The sequence below is a fragment of the Sciurus vulgaris genome, assembly GCF_902686455.1.
Source record: "Sciurus vulgaris genome assembly, contig: HiC_scaffold_138_arrow_ctg1, whole genome shotgun sequence".
Taxonomy (NCBI): domain Eukaryota; kingdom Metazoa; phylum Chordata; class Mammalia; order Rodentia; family Sciuridae; genus Sciurus; species Sciurus vulgaris.
In genome coordinates, this window is record NW_027632915.1 from 1,116,996 (window position 1) to 1,137,855 (window position 20,860).

Genomic DNA, 20,860 nt, shown 5'->3' on the forward strand with positions numbered 1-20,860 from the left:
GGGTCCTGAGTGTGAGGAGAATATCTGTTTGAACTCATGTGTGTATACACCTGTGATATTTTCTGAGTTGATATATTTTATTAGGAGTTTTATTTTTCTTCTATTACAATATCACCTGTTTTATCATCTTATTCATTTTTATTTTAATTTTCTGTGGTGCTGGGGATTGAATACAGGTCCTTGCACATGTTAGGCCCACACTCTACCAACTGAGCTGTATCCCCAGTCCTCCTTTTATATTTATCAATAATTTTTGTTCTTCTGAAGGAAGGTCTGAGACCTTTTCATTTAAGCATTTTTGTGTTTTCCTTACTTTCTGTTAGTACTTATAATTAGGCAAGTTGGATTTTTTTGTGGGCTGTGTTTAAACAATGATTCCTAGTGAAACGAGTGTGTAGAAGGTCTGGACATATTTCTTTGTTCTAGGGCTCTGCCTTTAAGTTCTAAAGTTACACTTAGAAGTAAGAAGCTACGTGTGTTATATAGTAGAGGGACAAAGACAACAACTATGTACTATATAAATGAAGAAGAGGAAAATATTATGAATGTTTTTACCACAAAATTGACAAATGTTTGAGGAGATTGGTATGTTTAAACTTATTGAAATATCACAAAATGTGTACATACTGAGATGCACAATTTTTATATTTTTATATGTCAGTTAAAAAATACATCTAATTTAACCTTTTAAAAATGATGCCCATTTCTTTAAAATCTGTCGTTTCCCATAACACAATCAGCAGCATTTCTATATCCAGCTCTGAGCTTTGAAAGTTCCTCTGTTGAAGCTACAAGCACACGGTGGAGTTTAAAACTCAAATGGATAGAAACGAAATGATGTACCCCATTTGTGTACAATGAATCAAAATTCAGTCTGTAAAAAATTAAAAGGTAAATTTAAAATAAAAATTAAGTTAAAAGGTAAATTTAAAATAAAAACTCAAATGGAACCAAAAAATCCCTCTTTTGAGAAAACAAGCACACTTGTATTTTCATTTCAATTCACTTTCACTTTTCCTTGGGGGGAAAAAAAAACAGTGTTACATATTCCACCAAGTAAATTACCATTGTAGGATTAATTATTCAATGTCCTGGGCCATAATTAGGAAAGCACATTCAGGAAGCAGCAGCTCCTTCCCTCTTTGCTTTAATATCTCTCTTCTCTCCTTCCTTCCTTCCTTCCTTCCTTCCTTCCTTCCCTCCCTCCCTCCCTCACACCTTTCCTATCTTCCTTCTTTTGTTCCTTCCCTTTTACGTAAATGTAACTGCAGGAGTAATGTGTTCTTTAATGAATACATAATGAAGATAAATATAAAGTGTAGTGTAATAACTTCAATTTACAGCATTCCAAGCTAGGCACCACTTCTCAGTGATTGTCTTATTCCTAGTTACTCTTCACTACGATCCTGCCTCTCCTTTTGCCCAGAAGGTTTTCCTCACAGTACACAGGTGGAGTGTTTCAGCCTTTAGGTGTTAACTTCACTTAACTTCTCCAAGCTATTGTTTTCTGACTACCATTTCCAAATATAAATGTCCTGTTTCCTTTTCAGTGTATGCAATTTAATATCTTCAGATCCTAGAAGAATTTTCCATATAAAGTTGGTGCTTATTTATTTCTATTATATGTATTCATTAATCCCATTTGTTATTATGTTGGAATTTATTCATAAATTCATTGGAATTGTAAGACTAGGGCAAATTATGACTATAGTGTACAGTTATAGATATCTTTTTGGGGGGTATACCAGAAATTGGATTCAGGGGCACTCAACCACTGAGCCACATCCCAAGCCCAATTTTATATTTTATTTAGAGACAGGGTCTTTCTGAGTTGCTTAGCAAATAGTCATTGCTGAGTCTGGATTTGAACTTGAGATCCTCCTGCCTCATTCTCCAAGCTTCTGGGGTTACAGGCCACCACACATTGGTATAGTTATCTTTTGATCGTAATGTTTTAAAATGTTATAAGTTGCCACTTTTGAAGCAAATTTATTTTTACAAATTTAGTTAATATTGCTCAGTATTTTACTATAAGTATTTCTACTTTAATATTTTGTTTTCCTTTATTCAATATCTGCTTCACAATACACTTCCTGAGTTAAATTTCAGAAAATTAAGGTGTACATCATGTCCTAGATTTACATATTTCATAGTCTTTTATATATATATATATATATATATATATATATATAACATGCAATTTACTAAAGAAGTGTATGAATAATGCTGGTAATGATAAAAATATGCAATATTTAATCTGTGGAACACTTAAAAATAAAAGATAAATGCAAAGTCAATGTTACATCCACAATTTGTTTAGTAATACATTCAGATTATGCAAATTTTGTGGAAATAATGCTCACAAAAAGAAATTCATTCAATAAGAAATAATTCCTTCTTGCAATAATTGTTTTCATTATGATCTTAAAATAGATTAATCATGTCAGTTTTAAATAAGTTAAACAACTTGTAAAAATATATTGAAATCAATGACAACTGAAATGTTAATTTATGATAGCTAATAGATTAAATTTAATGTATTGGTATGACATAAGGTGAACATTTTACTAGGAAGGTAGTTTATTTTTAAAGTACATTCTTCAAAATATCACACAATTGAATGCATCTAGGAGGTCTAGAATGGTTATAGTAGTCAGTTTTTTTTTTTTTTTTTTAACCAAAAACCTGACAAGAACTACAGAAAGTAAGAAAAATTTATTTTGGCTCACTGTTTCACAGGACTCAATCCATGGTTGGCCAGTTCTAATTCTTTGAGCCCAAGATATGGAAAAACATCATGGTGGAAGGGCATTGTTCTTGAAAATTGCTTGACTCATGGAAAGCAGAGAGAGACAGAAAGGGGGCAGGGACAGATGTAGTACCCAAGGCTACCTCCCCAGTCATTTATTTCTTCCAGCCATGCCCTTATAATTAATCCATCAGTAGAATAATCCACCAATTATGTCAAACCCTCATAAACTCATCTTTTCACCTCTGAGCATTGCTGCATTGCCTAACACAGGAGGGGAGGACATTCCAGTTCCAAACCATAACACTGGTTTTCAAGGTAAATTTGTTCTGGGTCTTGGGGTTAATGGTGTTAGTCTTTCCATGGAACTTTACTATTAATAACGCCCATATGAAACTAATAAATGATTGGATTCAAAAATGAAAAACACATTAGTTTTCATTACAAGCAATTTAAATTTAAAATTCTGTAATGAAATATTTGATATGCTTTAGGAAAAGAACAATAAGAATTCCTATGATTATAAGCATCCAAACATTTGGCCTTTTATTGCCAGGCTTTTCTGTCAATTTCAGGTCTGCGACCAGCTCAAACACAATACTAAATTACTAAAAGGGACATTCTATTAGCTAGGTAGCCCAATGTAAAAGGTTCTGGATGGTAGTAAATTCTCTAATCAAAAGTATTTTTTATATATTTTTTAATTTTTAGATCTATCCATTATGTCTTCCATAATGTATTTTTGTGGATTCTATAAAAAGCTTTGTTTTTAAGTCATCTCTTTATATAAGCGTTTCAACAATTTTAAATAAATTTCTCTTTATTAATTTGTTCTTGACAACTCTATACTTACAAGTTCTGTTTCTGACCTATATTCCACTTGTCTATTTATATAAACCTATTCCAAAGGCATATTTCTTATTTGATACAGCTTTATAATAAGCCTTGATAGCAGAAAGGATAATTTTCCCACATGGTTAGCTTTTCAGAAATGTGTACCCTGTTATTAAATTTTGGTATTCAAATAAGTTTTTGAATAAGTTTATTGATACTTGAAAAAAATTATCTTGTAAACTTGTTAGTCTTTTTATTGAAATTAAATGTGCTTAAGGATGAATTAGAAACAAATTTAAAATATTATCTTCTTAAATGCAAACATATTTCTATAAATATTTATTTATTTTAGTGTATTTTGATAGCATTTAATAATGTTTCCCACATAAGCTGTTTCCAAGGTATAAATAATCATTTAACAATACCTCTTTCTGCTTATTGTTAGTATGTAAAGTGGAATAGATTTTCTTTCTAAAAATGCAATAGCAAATAAATAAACTTTCTAATTTTAACCCACTTAGCTTCCATTCATTCATTGTGTTTACTTCAATGTTAGCTGTGAAGAGCAATGGCTTTTCTTCTGTGTCATTTGTTTTCTTTATTGAATATCTGGGCTACGATTTTGAGGATGGGTCCAGGTCTCCATATTCTGGCTAAGAAGTTAGAGTAAGATTTCCACCATGCTACATTTTTGGGAGGTACCTGAGTCTTGGCTCTCAGGCTCTAAGACATGTTTTTATCATGGGGAAAACTCTAGAACAGACTCACCTTCAGAAGGCTAGAACTGACTTCTCTGAATATTTTCCAGAAAATAAATCATTCTAAAAGTTCACAGAATCTTTCCTGGTCTTTGTATCAATACAAAATTGTTTATCCAACCAATATCCTGTTCTAATGTATTGAAATGCATATTTATCAGTCCTATGACTCAGAAGATTGCATTCAGTTATAATTACCTTATCTTTTAATAATTATCAAATTTTTATGCTCTTCTAACAGATACTTTGTTTTTATAAGAACTATTAATATTCAATTACTTTCATTTTAGAACACTTTTGAAGAAGATATAATTTGTGTTTTTTTTCTCTCATAGTCAGTTCATAAACAGTTTCCTTAAGCATTCAAGCATTCTTCCAATAGAATGGATTAGGACCAGATAAATAATTTGTCAAAGACATGGAAACTGAAACTCTCCAAAGGTTGTGTCTATAAGTTATCAACTGAGAAATACTTTAATATAGAATTTGAGATGGATATTTTTGATAATTTTGGAGGTATCATTTAAAAGCTACCATAATACTATATTTGAGAACAGGATGCTTAGCAGTTTTCTAAATATATTAAATGTATTATCTCATTTACTTCCCACAAAGACACTGAAGTAGATAATATCATCATTCCTATTTTAAGGTAAAAAAAGCAAAGAGGTACTTCATAATTTGCCAAAGTGCTTCATGTAGTTGCATGTTCTAAATGGCATATCATAGAAGCTGCCATATTATTTATGGTCAGTGGCAGGAACCCTCCATGAGCTCCGGTAAGATAGAAACAGACATTTTGATCATGACTCAGTTTCAAAAAGGTGGTATCAAACAATATTGTTGTTCATAATTTCTTTGTAATTTGAGAGTTCTAATTAAGATTTTGTAAGACTTGGCTTTTTAAATTTGTTTTATATTTTTTATTGTTTGTTCTATTTAGTTATACATGATAGCAGAATACATTTTGATTCATTGTACACAATTGGAGTACAACTTTTCATTTCTGTGGTCACACAGGATGTAGAGACACAGCATCTGTAATCACAGATGTACAAAGGGTAATAATGTTTCTCATTCCATCATTTTTCCTTCCCTCTGTCCTCTCCCCACCCCATTTTTCTGTACACAATCCAAAGTTCTTCCATTCTTCACTTACGTTCACACTCCCCACCCTGTTACGTATCAGCATCCACTTATCAGAGAAAACATTTGGCCTTTGCTATTTTTGGGATTGGCTTATATCTCTTAGCATTATTTTCTCCAACTCCATCCATTTACCAACTAATGCCATGATTTTATTCTTCTTTATGACTAATATTCCATTGTGTATATATACCACAGTTTCTTTATCTATTCATCTATTTAAGGACATAAGATTTGGCTTTTATTTCACCTCTTACAGTAAGACTTGCAAGCACACACATGCCAAATTAGGGTGCTGTGCCTCTCTTTTAATTCCCAGCAATTACTTCTGATTATCAACACAATCATAGCAGCAAATGATATGCATCAATTAATGTGCCTATATTGTCCACTGTTATTATTTTGAAAAATAATATTGATATTTGATTCTCTGCTCCTGAGAATAGCATCTAATATTTGGCAAGAGTACAATACATATTTGCTCATAAAGTGAATGTTATAAAACATTTGGGTAGATTATTTACTCTCATACTTAAAATTTACTAAATAACTACTTATTTGGAAAGTGAATGAAGTACTTGGAGGAAAAGAGATGGTTGAACTGTAACCAGGTTTAAAAAAGATAAAGGGAGTAAAGAAATACTAAAAAGATTCAATATTTTAAGAGTATTCATAAACATATTTTCATTTGTGTAAAGAAAAGGAAACAATCAACAGAGTGAAGAGGGAACCTAGAGAATGGGAGAAAATATTTACAATCTACACATCTAGCAATGGGTTAATAAGCAGAATGTATCAGAAACTCCAAAATCTCAACAGTCAAAAACAATAACTTGATTAAAAATGGGTACCATAACTGAGCACTTCTCCGAGTCATAAAATAGAAAACAAGTACAAGATAAATTTCTCAATATCACTAATCATCAGGAAAATTCAATCAGAATGACAATGAGATATCTACTCACTTCAGGAAGAACAGCAATTATCAAATAAACCTCAACAAGAAAGGAAGGAAGGAAGGAAAGAAGGAAATAAACAAATTACTAGTGAAAATCTGAAGAAAAAGAAAAACCTGGAAATGTAAGTCAGTGCACTCATTTTGGAAAAAAAATTGGATATTTCTCAAAAAATTTAAAATACAACTACCATGTAATCAAGAAATCCCACTACTGGGTATGTATCCAAAGGAAATGAAATCAATATATTGATTAGACATCTCTACTCCCATATCCACTTCAGCACTATTCACAATTACCAAGAAGTGAAAACTTCCTAAGTGGCCAACAACAGATGAACAGATAAAGAAAATGTGGTATGTATGTGTGTATGTATATATATATATATACACACACACACACAATGACATACTGTTATTCAGATAAAAGAATAAAATCCTGTCACTTGTGACAATGTGTGTAACTAGAGATTATGATAGTGAAATAAACTCAGCACAGAAAAAGTGCTGCATGGTATCACTAATATGTGGAATCTAAAATAGCTGAGCCCATAGAAGTTGAGGGTACAATGGCGATTACCAGAGGCTGGAGAGATAGAGGAGGAGGAGGAAAGGAAGATAGTCAGAAGTAAGAAGTTATGAGGTTCTATGGCATGTTAGTGCAATAGAAAGTAGTGGATAAAAAGGTAAAGTACTACTGCTTTTATGAAGGTAGAAGAAAGAATTTTGAATGGCTGAACCATAAATAATTGATTTGTGTTTGAGAAGGTTAATATATTTAAACCAATTTACATATTACACAACGTATACATATAATAAAATTTCACACAATTACTCATTAATATGTACAATTTTATATTTTCACATATTAGTTAAAATATATTTAGGCAAGTATGAAATATTAATAACAAAATAAATGAGGCTCAAGGGAGCTTCTTTTGTTTTCCCTTCATAACACATGAGAAAACACTGAAAGGAAATATCTACCAGAAATAGACATTTCACCAATCATGGAAACTGCTGGTACCTCGATCTTGCTATCTCCTGAAATCTCAGAAATAAGTGCTGGATTTTTTAGTTTGTTATATGATACTATACTTACAAAAACTAGGAAGCATATGAGTATTTTGCTACATTTTGATTATATGTAAAAATAAAATCATATTCTGACATTTAATACTTATTCCTTTTGTTGAATAGACTATATATACAAATATATAGAGAGAGCATGCATCTGAAATCCTTTATTGGAGGATCATTGCTGTTTACCAAATAGAAGACTTGATAGACCCACAGCGACCAGCTTCTTGACTGGGAACCCTCTGCCCAATGGAGGGCAGGTCTGCAACCTCTGTCTCTCCCAGGACCCCTGTGCCTTTGGCATAATGCTGATGGGTTGGAGGGGCTGTAGGCAGTAAAGCCCCCTGACTTAAAGCACAGACTTGGATGAGCACTGGGGAATAAAGCAATGGAAGAGAAAGGCAGGGCTGAGACTGGGGGTAGCAGCAAATTGGAGGAAGCTAGGGGCTAGAGAGATGGTTTCTATTTTTATTTTCTGTAAAGGGGAGCACATAGGCCTACAGCCAAACGGGTGGGTGGTGGTGGTGCCTGGGGTGTCATGTGCTGACATCTTTCTCATCATCTGGCTTGGAGATGGCTTCCAGCAATAGGTCCCAGGGGCTGCCTCCTTCCCCTCTTTGGCCTTACTTGGAGTTGGGAACCCAGAGATCAGACTTGATGCAACACTGTATGTGGTACTTCACATCAGTGGATTCCATCTTACTGATGGCATCTTGGAGCATGTGCACATCCTTCACGTCAAAGCACTTTTTTTTTTTTTCTTTTCTTTTTCTTTTTTCTTTTTTTTTAGTTTTATTGTAAACAAATGGGATACATGTTGTTTCTCTGTTTGTACATAGCGTAAAGGCATACCATTTGTGTAATCATAATTTTACATAGAACAATGTTGTTTGATTCATTCTGTTATTTTTTCCCTTCCCCCCACCCCTCCCACCCCTCTTTTCCCTCTATACAGTCCTTCCTTCCTCCATACTTGCCCCCCCCAACCCTAACTCTAACGCTAACACTAACCCTTCCCTCCCCCCATTATGTGTCATCATCCACTTATTAGCGATATCATTCGTCCTTTGGCTTTTTGAGATTGGCTTATCTCACTTAGCATGATATTCTCCAATTTCATCCATTTGCCTGCAAATGCCATAATTTTATCATTCTTTATGGCTGAGTAATATTCCACTGTATATATATACCACAGTTTCTTTATCCACTCATCAACTGAAGGGCATCTAGGTTGGTTCCACAGTCTGGCTATTGTGAATTGAGCAGCTATGAACACTGATGTGGCTGTATCTCTGTAGTATGCTGATTTTAAGTCCTTTGGGTATAGGCCAAGGAGTGGGATAGCTGGGTCAAATGGAGGGTCCATTCCAAGTTTTCTAAGGAATCTCCACACTACTTTCCAGAGTGGCTGCACTAATTTGCAGCCCCACCAGCAATGTATGAGTGTACCTTTCTCCCCACATCCTCACCAACACCTGTTGTTGCTCGTATTCTTGATAATTGCCATTCTAATTGGGGTGAGATGGAATCTTAGGGTGGTTTTGATTTGCATTTCTCTTATTACTAGAGATGTTGAACATTTTTCCATATGTTTGTTGATTGCTTGTAGATCTTCTGTGAAGTGTCTATTCATTTCCTTAGCCCATTTGTCGACTGGATTATTTGAATTCTTGGAGTAGAGTTTTTTGAGTTCTTTATAGATTCTGGAGATTAGTGCTCTATCCGAAATATGATTGGCAAAGATATTCTCCCACTCTGTAGGCTCTTTCTTCACATTGCTGATAGTTTCCTTTGCTGAGAGAAAGCTTTTTAGTTTGAATCTATCCCAGTGGTTGATTCTAGCTTTTATTTCTTGTGCTATGGGAGTCCTGTTAAGGAAGTCTGGTCCTAAGCCGACATGTTGAAGATCTGGACCTACTTTTTCTTCTATAATCTGCAGGGTCTCTGGTCTGATTCTGAGGTCCTTAATCCATTTTGAGTTTAGTTTCGTGCATGGTGAGAGATATGGGTTTAGTTTCATTCTGTTGCATATGGATTTCCAATTCTCCCAGCACCATTTGTTGAAGAGGCTATTTTTTCTCCATTGCATATTTTTGGCCCCTTTGTCTAGTATGAGAAAATTGTATTTATTTGGGTTTGTGTCCGTGTCCTCTATTCTGTACCATTGATCTACCTTTCTATTTTGGTACCAATACCATGCCGTTTTTGTTACTATTGCTTACATCAAAGCACTTTTAAAGTTCCTCATGGAAGAACTCATAGACCCGGACAGAGTCCAGATAACCAGGGCTCAGCTGCTTCTTGCACTCCTCTGTCTCATACCCCTTTGTGGCCTTCTTGATGTGCAGCTTGGTTCAGCCCTGAACATGCTCTTTGCAGGCCTCCAGCTCATCATTAAATCCCTCCCTCCATGCACAGGTGGGTTAGCTATCCTAATCTGAGTCTGAGCAGTGTGAGGCAGGCAAGAGAATCCACCTGCAGACTCTTGGTTAGCTTCAGGATGAAATGCATAACAATTGTCTGGTGGGCCACATGCTCCATGAGTGCACATTTCTCCTCTAGGTCAACGCACCAGATAACCAAATAACTGGCTGTCTACTCACACACCAAGTGGATATTGACAAGGTACTTCTGGCTATCATCCCAGCTGCAGAGCAAGCCAAAGCGCTGGTCTTTTTCTACTTCTCCACAAAAGTTTTGGGTTTCTGATCCCTCACTTCCTCAGAATCATCCTCTGCCTTCTCAGGCTTGGTATTGACCATGATTTTGCTGAAGCCATCTTTACTGAGTGTGTCCAATTTCCAGAATGTGCTCTTTTCCTTCTAGCACATCTCCAGTTTCTTCTCCCAGCTCTGCTTCTCAACCTGCAGTAGTGCCAGGTCTGCCTGGCCACCTTTGGCCACCTCCAGCTCCTTCAGCCACCTTGTTCTTGCATTCATAGTAACCCCTGACCAGCTCTTCCTTCTTCTGGAACTGATCCATGTGCTCCATCTGGGCTTGGTGTTGCCAGAGGAAGAGGCTGATCATATCACTGTTGGGGTGTATTTCATCCTTATCATAAGACACTGGGATATGGTCCTGCATGCTGTAGTCTTGACTTGGTAGACCAGCAGCTCTGGCTCTGATAGAAGAGGAGGCAGCAGTGCTGAAGATTTGGGTTGTGGAGGCCCACCTCTTCACCATTTTTATTAATGTAAGCAAAGCAAAAAGTTTAGGGAATTGATTTTATACTTAAATTACACTCTAAATTGATGTACAAAGGTATGTAGTCTTCAATGGCTCATTAAGACTGATGAAAATTATCAGTGAATTGCTTAAATGAATGGAGATGTATGCTTTTCTTAATAATGAAAAATTACTTGAATTTTTATTACACACAACAAAAAGATTATGTATTAGCACATGTATACATAAACAGCTATAATTTTTATAATCCATTATATTTATTATTTCTCATTATGTAACTGCTAAATTCATTCTCAGTAACAAAAAATATCTGGAATGTACAAAATTAACGGAAACACATAAAACACAAATATTTAATAAAATAGGACTGATAAACTTATCATTAATTTAAAACATACGGTAGTTTATGCAACACATGTATTTCATGAGCATATCTGAAAAACATTTTCCCCATCAGGAGTAATGTTTGTTACTTTTTACTTTCCAAAAATTTGAATGATTTTCAAAATTCACTGAATAAAGTTGTTTTTAAATTACTAAAATAGGTATTGGTATTAATATTTATCTCTATAATAGTCCACAAGAAATAAGTTTAGAAACAAGAAAGGATAATATATATTCTAAAACCTGGATTGCTTGCAAGAAGTGGGAAGTAGGACTGGGAAGATTTGTATAACTGAGTCAATTTGGAACCTGAGTCATAGTCACAGGGACTGACAGAGTAACTGGGAAAATTACAAATATCTCTCAATAAACAGGCAGTAGAAGTAAGTGAAAAGCAGAAAGCATGCTTCCTCTAGGATAAAACTGATGTCTGGGATATCAGAAAGTTTGAAATATCAAGTATCTTACATAATAATATCTCTTTCCATGTGTATTAAAAATCAAATTTCCTAGTAATGATTCAGAGCAAAAATTTAATTGTATTTTTTAAAGCAGAGGAAGGGGGAGGCTTAATAGAGGTGCTTATAATAATCTGCCACAGAAAACAAACAGGGTGCTAAAGAATGCATTTTGAGCAAAGTAACCAAGGGAGAAGTCTGGAAATTGGGAAAAAACTGATGGAAACCCTAAACAACAATGAAACTCAGAAAGGAACAAAGCACACTGCAAATACAAGCTACCCAGGGCTGAGGAGAAGGGGTTTCCACATTTCCAGGAAAGGGTAAACCAGAAAAATGCATCAATCCCCATAGGAGCTGTAAGTCCTAACTACTGAAGAATTCCAAATTGCTCATAGGTTTGAATCCAATGGGGAACTGATTTGATTCTGAGTGAGAACTTTAGTCAAAAGAAGGTCATCTTGGTCACTTATCAACTCCTAGAATCAAAGATGCTAAAACAGCTAGTCGCCATTCTACCTTAGGGACCAGGACACAACACCCAGATACTTCCAGAAACCTTGGACCTCTGCATACATCACAGGATGGAAAACAGAAAGGATGGAAAAAGTTTCCTAAAGATCTAGGACTAGAGTTATGGATGCCACATGCCTGTTGTGACCCATGACTGCTCTATGAAGCCTAAAGAAGTTCTATCCTAGAATACAGCCTTGGGACTTCAGTTCTTATCTCCCAATGCCCTACCATCACTTGTATTTGTCTTTTGGGACTTGGGTAAGGTCTGTTCCACATCTGGCAGCAGTGGGACACTAGATGCCATTGTCACAAGCTACAGAATCATTGGTTTTCAGATCTGTAGGGCCTTTTAAGCTCATGTTTCCTGCAAAGATTTACATGTAACTTCATGAATTGCTGAAGTCTGCACCACTTAGATGGTACTCATAGATACTGGTGATACAGGTTACAGATGAAGAAATCACATGGAGGCTGCCCTTTTGAGTTTACCTACACCCAAAACCAAAGCACTATACCACTGATATTTTATATCCGATTTAACTGAAGAAGTATTTTCTACAAAAGTTGCTTTGTAAAACTAGAAGTGGTAACTTCTAAACAATATGTGCACACATCAACATGTAAGCATGAAAAAAGGAAGCATGACAACTCAATAAACATACAGAAATTCTCCTTAAATAGATCCCAAACTGCAGGAAATTTTTAAGATCCCTGAAAATGAATTCAAAATAAAGTTCCTAAAGAAACTCAGAAAGATGAAAGAAAATACAGGTAAATAATACAATGAAATAACAAATTGTATCAATGAGAAATTCAACAGTGATTAAACATAACAAAAAAGAATCAATCAGGAATTTTAGTATTGAAAATTTCTATGACTTAAAAAGAAATTGCTTCCATAACAGATTAATACAAGCAAGAAAAAAGGAATTTCTGAACTTTGTCATGGAACTTTTGAGATAATCAAGGGGAAAAAAAAAAGAAAAGGAGGAAGGAAGAGACAAATCAAGCAAGAAAGCAGCCAAGCTCACTAGTTGGAAGCTTCTCAATACGTGATTTCAAAACTTACTACAATACCATTGCCAAACCTCAATTCTCAATTCCCCTGAGATACAAATATTAGTTTACTTAAGAGCATGAGAGGCAATTCCGCACATGGTATGCAGCTGTGAGTTCAAGGACACTGCTACACTTATTCCTTCCTATTGGCTAGAAACAGAATATGCCCACCACTCCAACATCTGAGTGTTCCTTTCATCAAAATAGTAAGGCCACACAATGACCCTTAAGTTGAAGCTGGGTTCTAGATGCCTGAGAACGTAGGATACTTTCTGTGTTTGGTGAGTTAACTGCTGAGATGATCGATAAATCAATCACTATTAAGTATGCTGACTTCTTTGGAAGAAATTGTATGAATAAGGATTTAAAATTTTCATACAATGAACAATACAATCACAAGTACTAATAATGTAACCAAGGGTATTAGAGCAAGAAAATGTTATCAATCAATAAAACTGTGAAATAGTTATGTGGAAGACTGTATTAAATAATGAAATAAAAATTTTAAAAGACACTTTCTCAGATACACAAAGTAGCTAAAAAGACACAGAAAAGGCTTGTGTTAAAGCTAGACATCAAAAATACTGCACAATTCAGTATAAACACAATTGTCATCTGCTATTCATATTCACACCCAATTCAACCAAACACATGGCCACTCTTCTATCCCAATACCCTGCAATACACTCTTCTCTCCTCAAATGCTTCATTCTCTTTATAGAAACCTACAAAACATACCTGTCTTTCAAAGTTCATCCCAAATGCTTCCTGCATCTTTTGCTCTTTTGTAACCTACATATTTTAAGCATATAACTTATGGGACAATGTGTTTTTGCACAAATGTCCCACTTTTCTGTAGTGAAATTTCTTTCCTTTTAATTGTTTGGGATACTACCAATATAGCTGCAGCAGCTCTATGTTGGCTAATCTTCCCTTATATAATTCTTCAATAATGCTTATGTTTAGCTTCTTTGCATTTTTTTTCAAGCATATCAATCTAGCATATCATATCAATCTAGCATATCAATCCATGTGAATTTCCTCAAGAAGTATTTTTGTTACGAGGGAATTACTGATGTTGAATTTGTACCTATATTTCTTCCATTTCATTGTGAATTTATTTCTCCTTTCTTGCCTTTTTACTTTTTTCTTCATTAATTAAGTCCTTTTAGTGTACTATTCTATATTTCATAGGGATTTACTTTTGTGTTCTGCAGCTTAGTGATATGGTTAGAGTTACAACGTGAGACTTTGATTTATTGCCCATGTAAAGTAAACACTGCTGCTAAATTCCAAGCAATTCCAGAATCTTACAAAAGTTCGTAAAATGGCCTTTCTTTTGTGATGATTATGATTACTAGAAGTAGCATATTTACAAAGGCATGATTTATAAAAAAATAAAATAGCTGGTATTTAAACATCAATATCATTTTTAATTTCTAACATATTTTCCTTTCCCCAGTCTTTCCATAGTCTTGTGCTATGACTGTTTAAGACTTAAAAGTGTGCGACTGCCAGGACTCTATCAATTCAGCACTAAGAAACTGCTGAAATCTCCCTTTCCCTGACTTGCAGAAGTTTGAATTTATGTTTTTAGCCCCAGAAGCTCAATTAATGTCAGTATAAACACAATGAAAACCACACGCTGCACTCTTAAATACAATCTTCTCTTTTTGATGAAAACCTTTCTAGACCCCAGTCAGGCTGTTGTAACTCTCCAATGGATACTAAAATATCAGAAACTTGTTCTTTGAGGATTTTTTTTAACAAAGTTACATTTTCTATCTTAGCCTGAGTGTTCACAACAGAAACTTGGCCCCATGACACCTTCTCACTCTGCCTCTGTGGTCCTGGATTTTAGTCATGCCATCATAGTTGACCTACTTCTTCAAGGACCTTGAGGATTCCGGAAAGCTGCACTTGGGGTAACTGATTATTATGCTGGATGAGAGGGTGTGAATCTATGTGTGTTCCTTCCTGAAGTCCCACCAGAAATGTATCAAGAATGTTAAAAAGTGCTCACAACCAAGAACATCAGAAACAGAATGAAGAGTGACAGAGATTTAAAACAAGGACTCAGATGGCTCATTTTAATGAAACTGGATTTTAGAAAATCTGATGCCCGATGTGGACTAAGAATCATCCTGAAATACCAGAATGATTCTCAGATGCCTCTGGATTGGTGATGATGGGACTAAAGTAAGCTGATATCAGAATGAGGGGAACTAATATAGAAGCAAGTTGGTTTCCATCTTTTCTCTGCCCATGGTATAGCCTACCACCTATTCCCACTATTATTTATTATCTGCAGATGGTAAAACACAGCTGTGGAAGACAAATCCAGGCAGAGCAGACATTATAGTATTAGGAGGTGAGCCCTGTGTGCCTCATGAATGCTGTGTGCTGTGACTCTCTCTTTCATGACCACATCCATCAAACCCTTCTCAGAAGGGATGCTGACTTGCCAATGCACAGAAAATAGGAACATCTTATAATTCTGAGAATGTAATGCCTATGGGAGGCCCACATTATCTTCTGTACTGTCATATCTCTGCAACTCTTGTTCTGATAATGAGAAGAAAATTTTCTGTATTCCCTTCATACCCAAAGACATGATATTTCAAATTATCTTCAACCTTCTTTCTATCATCAGATGTGTTCTCAGACCAGTTGCAAGAGGCATTGCTTAGCTGAGAACCAAAGTATATGGGGACTATTATTCCCTGACAAAGATCCTGCTAGAACCTCTTTACATGCCAGACAGCTCAACAATGACAGACGACCAACAAACTGGGGAATGCTCTTGTCTTATTCCATTACACCTTCCCACTCAGAATGAGTAAGTACAGGAGTATAAAGATGGGTTTGCCATTTTTTTACTATTTGAGGAAGTTTAAACATTTATTTTCATGAAAATATCAACCTAAAATCTTTTTCTCAGCAAAGGAAACGATGTGAAGAGAGTACTTAGAGAATGGGAGAAAATTTTTATCACACACACATCAGATAGAGCACTCATCTACAGGATATATGAAGAACCGAACACCAAAACAGAGAATAACCTAATCAGTAAAGGAGCTAAGGATATGAAGAGACACTTCACAGAAGACATACAAATCAACACATATATGAAAAAGGGTTCAACATCTAGCAATTAGAGAAATGCTAATCAAAATTAAGATTTCATCTCATTCCAGGCAGAAGGGCAATTATCAAGAACACAAAAACCAACAAGAGTTGACAAGGATGTGGGATAAAAGGTACAGTCACACACATACACTGCTAGTGGAACTGCGAACTGGTGCAGACAATCTGGAAAGCAATATGGAGATTCCTTGGAAAATTTGGAATGGAACCACCATTTGACCCAGCTATCCCACCCCTTGGCCTATACCCAAATGACTTAAAAGCAAAATACTACAAAGATGCAGCCACATCAATATTCATACCTGCTCAATTCACAATAGCCAGATTGTGGAACCAACCTAGATGTCCTTCAATTGATGAATGGATAAAGAAACTGTGGTATATATAAACAATGGAATATTACTCAGCCATAAACAATAATAAAATTATGGCATTTGCAGGCAAATGGATGAAATTGGAGAATATCATGCTAAGTGAGATAAGTCAATCTCAAAAAACCAAAGGAAGAATGATCTCGCTGATAAGCAGATGATGACACATAATGGGGTGGAGGGGTCAAGAATGGAGGAAGGAGGGACTGTATAGAGAGAAAAGAGGGGTGGGAGAGGTGGGGGGAAGGGAAAAATAAAAGAATGAATCAAACATCATTACCCTATGTAAATGTATGATTACACAAATGATATGCCTTTACTCCAAGTACAGAGAATCAACATGTATCCCATTTGTTTACAATAAAATTAAATTTAAAAAGATAAAAATAAATTAAAAAAATACCCAACCAGCGTGATTCTACATCATGTACAGAAGAATGAGACATTATACTCCATTTATGTTATGACATATCGAAGTGCATTCTACTGTCATGTAAAACTAATTAAAACAAAGAAAAAAGAAACAAAAAAAATAAAAAAGAATGTTTATGCAGCCTTAAATAATCTTAAGAAATAAAGTGATATTTTATTATTCCTCCTCCCCAGGAAAAAAGAGGGTAATTAATATGCATACATTCCTATAAAATTTAAAGCACAGTTTTCTAAATAATTTTTAATGTGGACTTAATACAAATTATTATAACTGGTCTATTTTCTCTAAATCTTAAACAATTTCACACATTCCTGTTCCCAATTTACACTTTTGCCTCAAAGTAATTTTCCATGCCAGAGACTTTTCAAATCTACTTTTCATCCCAGAACCCACTATACCTATCCAATCCATTTGAATTATCATCCACAATTACTGAAAAAAAAAAAAAAAACAACAGAATTGCACCATGACAAGTTTCATGGTCTGTTCAATCTCATAGCATCCAGCCTACAGAAACCATATACATCAGATCTACAACATAATTATTTTTCAATTAGTAATGTAAGATAAAGTTATATCTCTATATGGAAACTCCCTCAAAAACAATATGCCCTGTAGCTCCACAATCACTAATAACAAAAAAGTACAATCACTAATTATATATTCAGCTAATTCAGGCAAACCATGTAAAGCAATGTAAGGACAAGCTATTTATGGTTGGAAGCATTAGATGGGAACCACATGTGTTGGAACACACACTGAAGGGGAAGTCATGATCCATTTCAATGTGCTTCTTGAAATAAAGGCTTCCATTGCAAGACAGTGCACACAACACAGCATCTATCCCATGGTATTTGAAACAGAGAGTACTCATATGGTATCTGTTCTAGGTTCCTCATTCTCCCTTCTAAAAAGTACATACTCCTGCGTGATCTCTCTCTAAAGTAAACCCATGGGCAATGTTTTAAACACAGAAAATAGTGATGAATGGTTTGTGGAATATAATGATCTCACAATATATAATTATTTGGACTACATAATTATGAACCATAACTTCCATTTTTTCAAATAGTAAAAACAAGCAAAACAGACTGAAAACAAGCAAAAACAAACTGGGGTGTAGGTTATTTGTCTTGTTGGAACTCAGAATTCAAGGTTGAAACAAAAGGATGGTGCAAAATGCATAGTGAAATAATCAGGGTCCTTAACAACACAACTGCTCTGATGAATACATTTTTCTCTCCAGGAGATCCATCCATTCACACTGTACACATGATCCATGGTGTGGGGTAGGAGGCACATATCCTCACAGATTTCCAACAGGTTAATACAACACTTGTACTCAAATGAAGGTTTGCACTCTTGGTATCTGTCCATATGAATGCAACACCAAACCCCTGCTTTCTCTTCACTTCCAAACTGCATGCAAGAAGTCACACACATGCACAAGCACAGGTCAAGATTACAATTCCAACATCACCCAGCCAAGTAGACAAGTGAAATCTACTGCTCCAGTGAATTTTCCCCTCCAAGCTTCTACCCTTTAATACAAGCAGAATTTAGCCCTGCTGTAAGGAGGCTGTGCCTGAAGAGGGTTCCACAGAGGAAATCTGGAGCAATTCAGCAACCACCACTGCTTGAGTATAGACTGGCGGGAAGAGCAATGAAGCACACCCCAACTAAGTAACTTCACCTGAGTTACTCTAAGAGCAACATTTACTCTTCGATTCCTTAAATGTAATTCAAGCAAGTGGCTCTTCTAGGAGGTTGATGCAGGTGATGTTTGAAACACCATATGAAATCAAATGAGGACCCCACCCAGAACTCTGCACACACATGTGCACATGACTACACACACACACAGCCTAGCAGCTCCACCAGTCCTGACACTTGGTACCCTGGACCCCACTCAGAGGGATAAAAAGTCAAAGCAAGTAAGCTGGATGGGGCGACCCCAGATTTCTTCTGGTCACCTCTGACCTTATTCATGCCATTAAAGGCACTTGGGTGGCACCTTGGCATTTCTCACCCTCAGCCCAGGAGCTGCAACTCCACAGCAGACAACCTTCTTGAGGTTCAAACCCCACCCCAGCACCAAACTGACAGAATCACCTCTTTTGTTCCCTCCACAGTTCCTTTAATTAAGTCCTCTAGCAAAAACATTTTCTACTGGAGCAGAAAATACTTTACTCCTTTGGAAAGGAGGTAAACCAATAAACCAGGTCACCCACTACTGTTACTCATGTGTGTGCCAGGTGGCAAGCGCAGTTCTTACCTGGCAGTTGAGCTCCAGGTGGCCATCTCACACAGGTCCTCTGTGTCTTCGCAAAATGCTGGGGTCTTGTGGTCCACCATCTCTTGGTCTTCTGCCTCTTGGCAGCATTCAGGTCATTCTCCCTCAGTCTCCAAACCATCCTCAATTCCTACTGGCTCTAATTTCAAAATATATCCCTCCTTCTTTCTATCTTAAGTGTCAGGTTTCAGAGTTCATGTTTCCTAATTTATCATCCCGATGTATGACCACCCCCACTACAGTCCACTCTTCTACCTTAAAGTCTTCATCTGAACTTTAATTTCTTCCACCTTTAGATATTAACTTCAAAACAGAAAACGAACAAGCCTTCTGTGAAATCTGAATGTACCAACTATGGGAATACTACCTATTTTTATAAACTCTCAACTGCATACCTAGTCCAGAGACCTAGGAAGTCATAAAATTAGACCTTCACAATTTTGTTGCATTGAATCTTAAAGAACTTATAAATTCCTGTCCAGGAAGCAACAGCACCAAGAATAGCCAAGTCCCAAACTGTCCTTCCAGATCTCAACAACAATCACCTTCATACGCAACATAGTTCCAAACTTTGGTCAGCTGCTTATCCTATCTTCTTAGGCTTCTTGCTCAAACTGACAGAAGTCCTGACAGTATCAGAAAAGGCTATGCTTCCAGTTCTTATCAACAAGGTAGGTAAGGAACAGGAAAATAATACAACAGATCTATTTACTAAAGTTCATTTTTTCCAGACATCTTCTGCACAGGGTCAAAAGCAGGAAAGAGCAAATTAGCCTTGCTCTGTTAGCTACATTATCCACTTCAGAAGAACTCAAGTGATAGTCTAATATGTTCTCCCTTCTGACGGTTCCACCAATCAACACTTCAATTCATACTCTGGTCTGCTCTGGATGCACTGCTGTGGCCTGAGTCTGTCCCCTCTAAAACTCATATTAAAACAAAATCACAAATTTCATCTGTTAATGGTATGTGGTGGTGATGTTCTCAGGAGGCAATTAGATGAAGTAATGAAGATAGGACCCACGTGACTGCATTAGTAGATCTACAAAAAGAGTAAGAGGGAATGACCCAAGTAAGTAAACTTGTTCTCTCACCAGGGGCCACCTTGGGACTCTACAAAGCTTTCCCCACCCAAGAAAGAAGTCTTCACTACAAGCAGACCCTCAACCACAAAGCTCCCTGCCTCTAGAACTGTAAAAAATAAATGTTTTTTCTTTATAAAATTATTCAGTCTGTGATATTCAGTTACAACAAAGGAAAATAGACTAATGCAGTCACCCTAACTACTAACTACTATCTTTCTAGTCTACCACTGTCATCCCCTAAGTCAATGTAAGTCACTATTTCTTTTGTTATTTATTTGGCACATCCTCATTATTATCCCTAAATTACCTCTAGGACTGCATCCTTTGGTTTAAACAGGACCTAAATTCCTCCTCTTTTGTTGTACCTGGACAACACTAGGTAAGGTGATGCTTTTCAGAAAACAAG

General features: G+C 35.9%; 1 pseudogene across 1 annotated transcript; it reads right to left on the bottom strand.

The window, feature by feature from the left end:
- Positions 1–8,058: 8,058 nt before the first annotated feature.
- LOC306652180 (hsp90 co-chaperone Cdc37-like) lies at positions 8,059–19,431 on the bottom strand (annotated as a pseudogene). The gene is made up of 3 exons: positions 19,352–19,431; positions 9,787–10,643; positions 8,059–8,268 (listed from the first exon to the last, which is right to left on the bottom strand). The product of its transcript is annotated as a hsp90 co-chaperone Cdc37-like (transcript).
- Between the last annotated feature and the right edge of the window lie 1,429 nt (positions 19,432–20,860).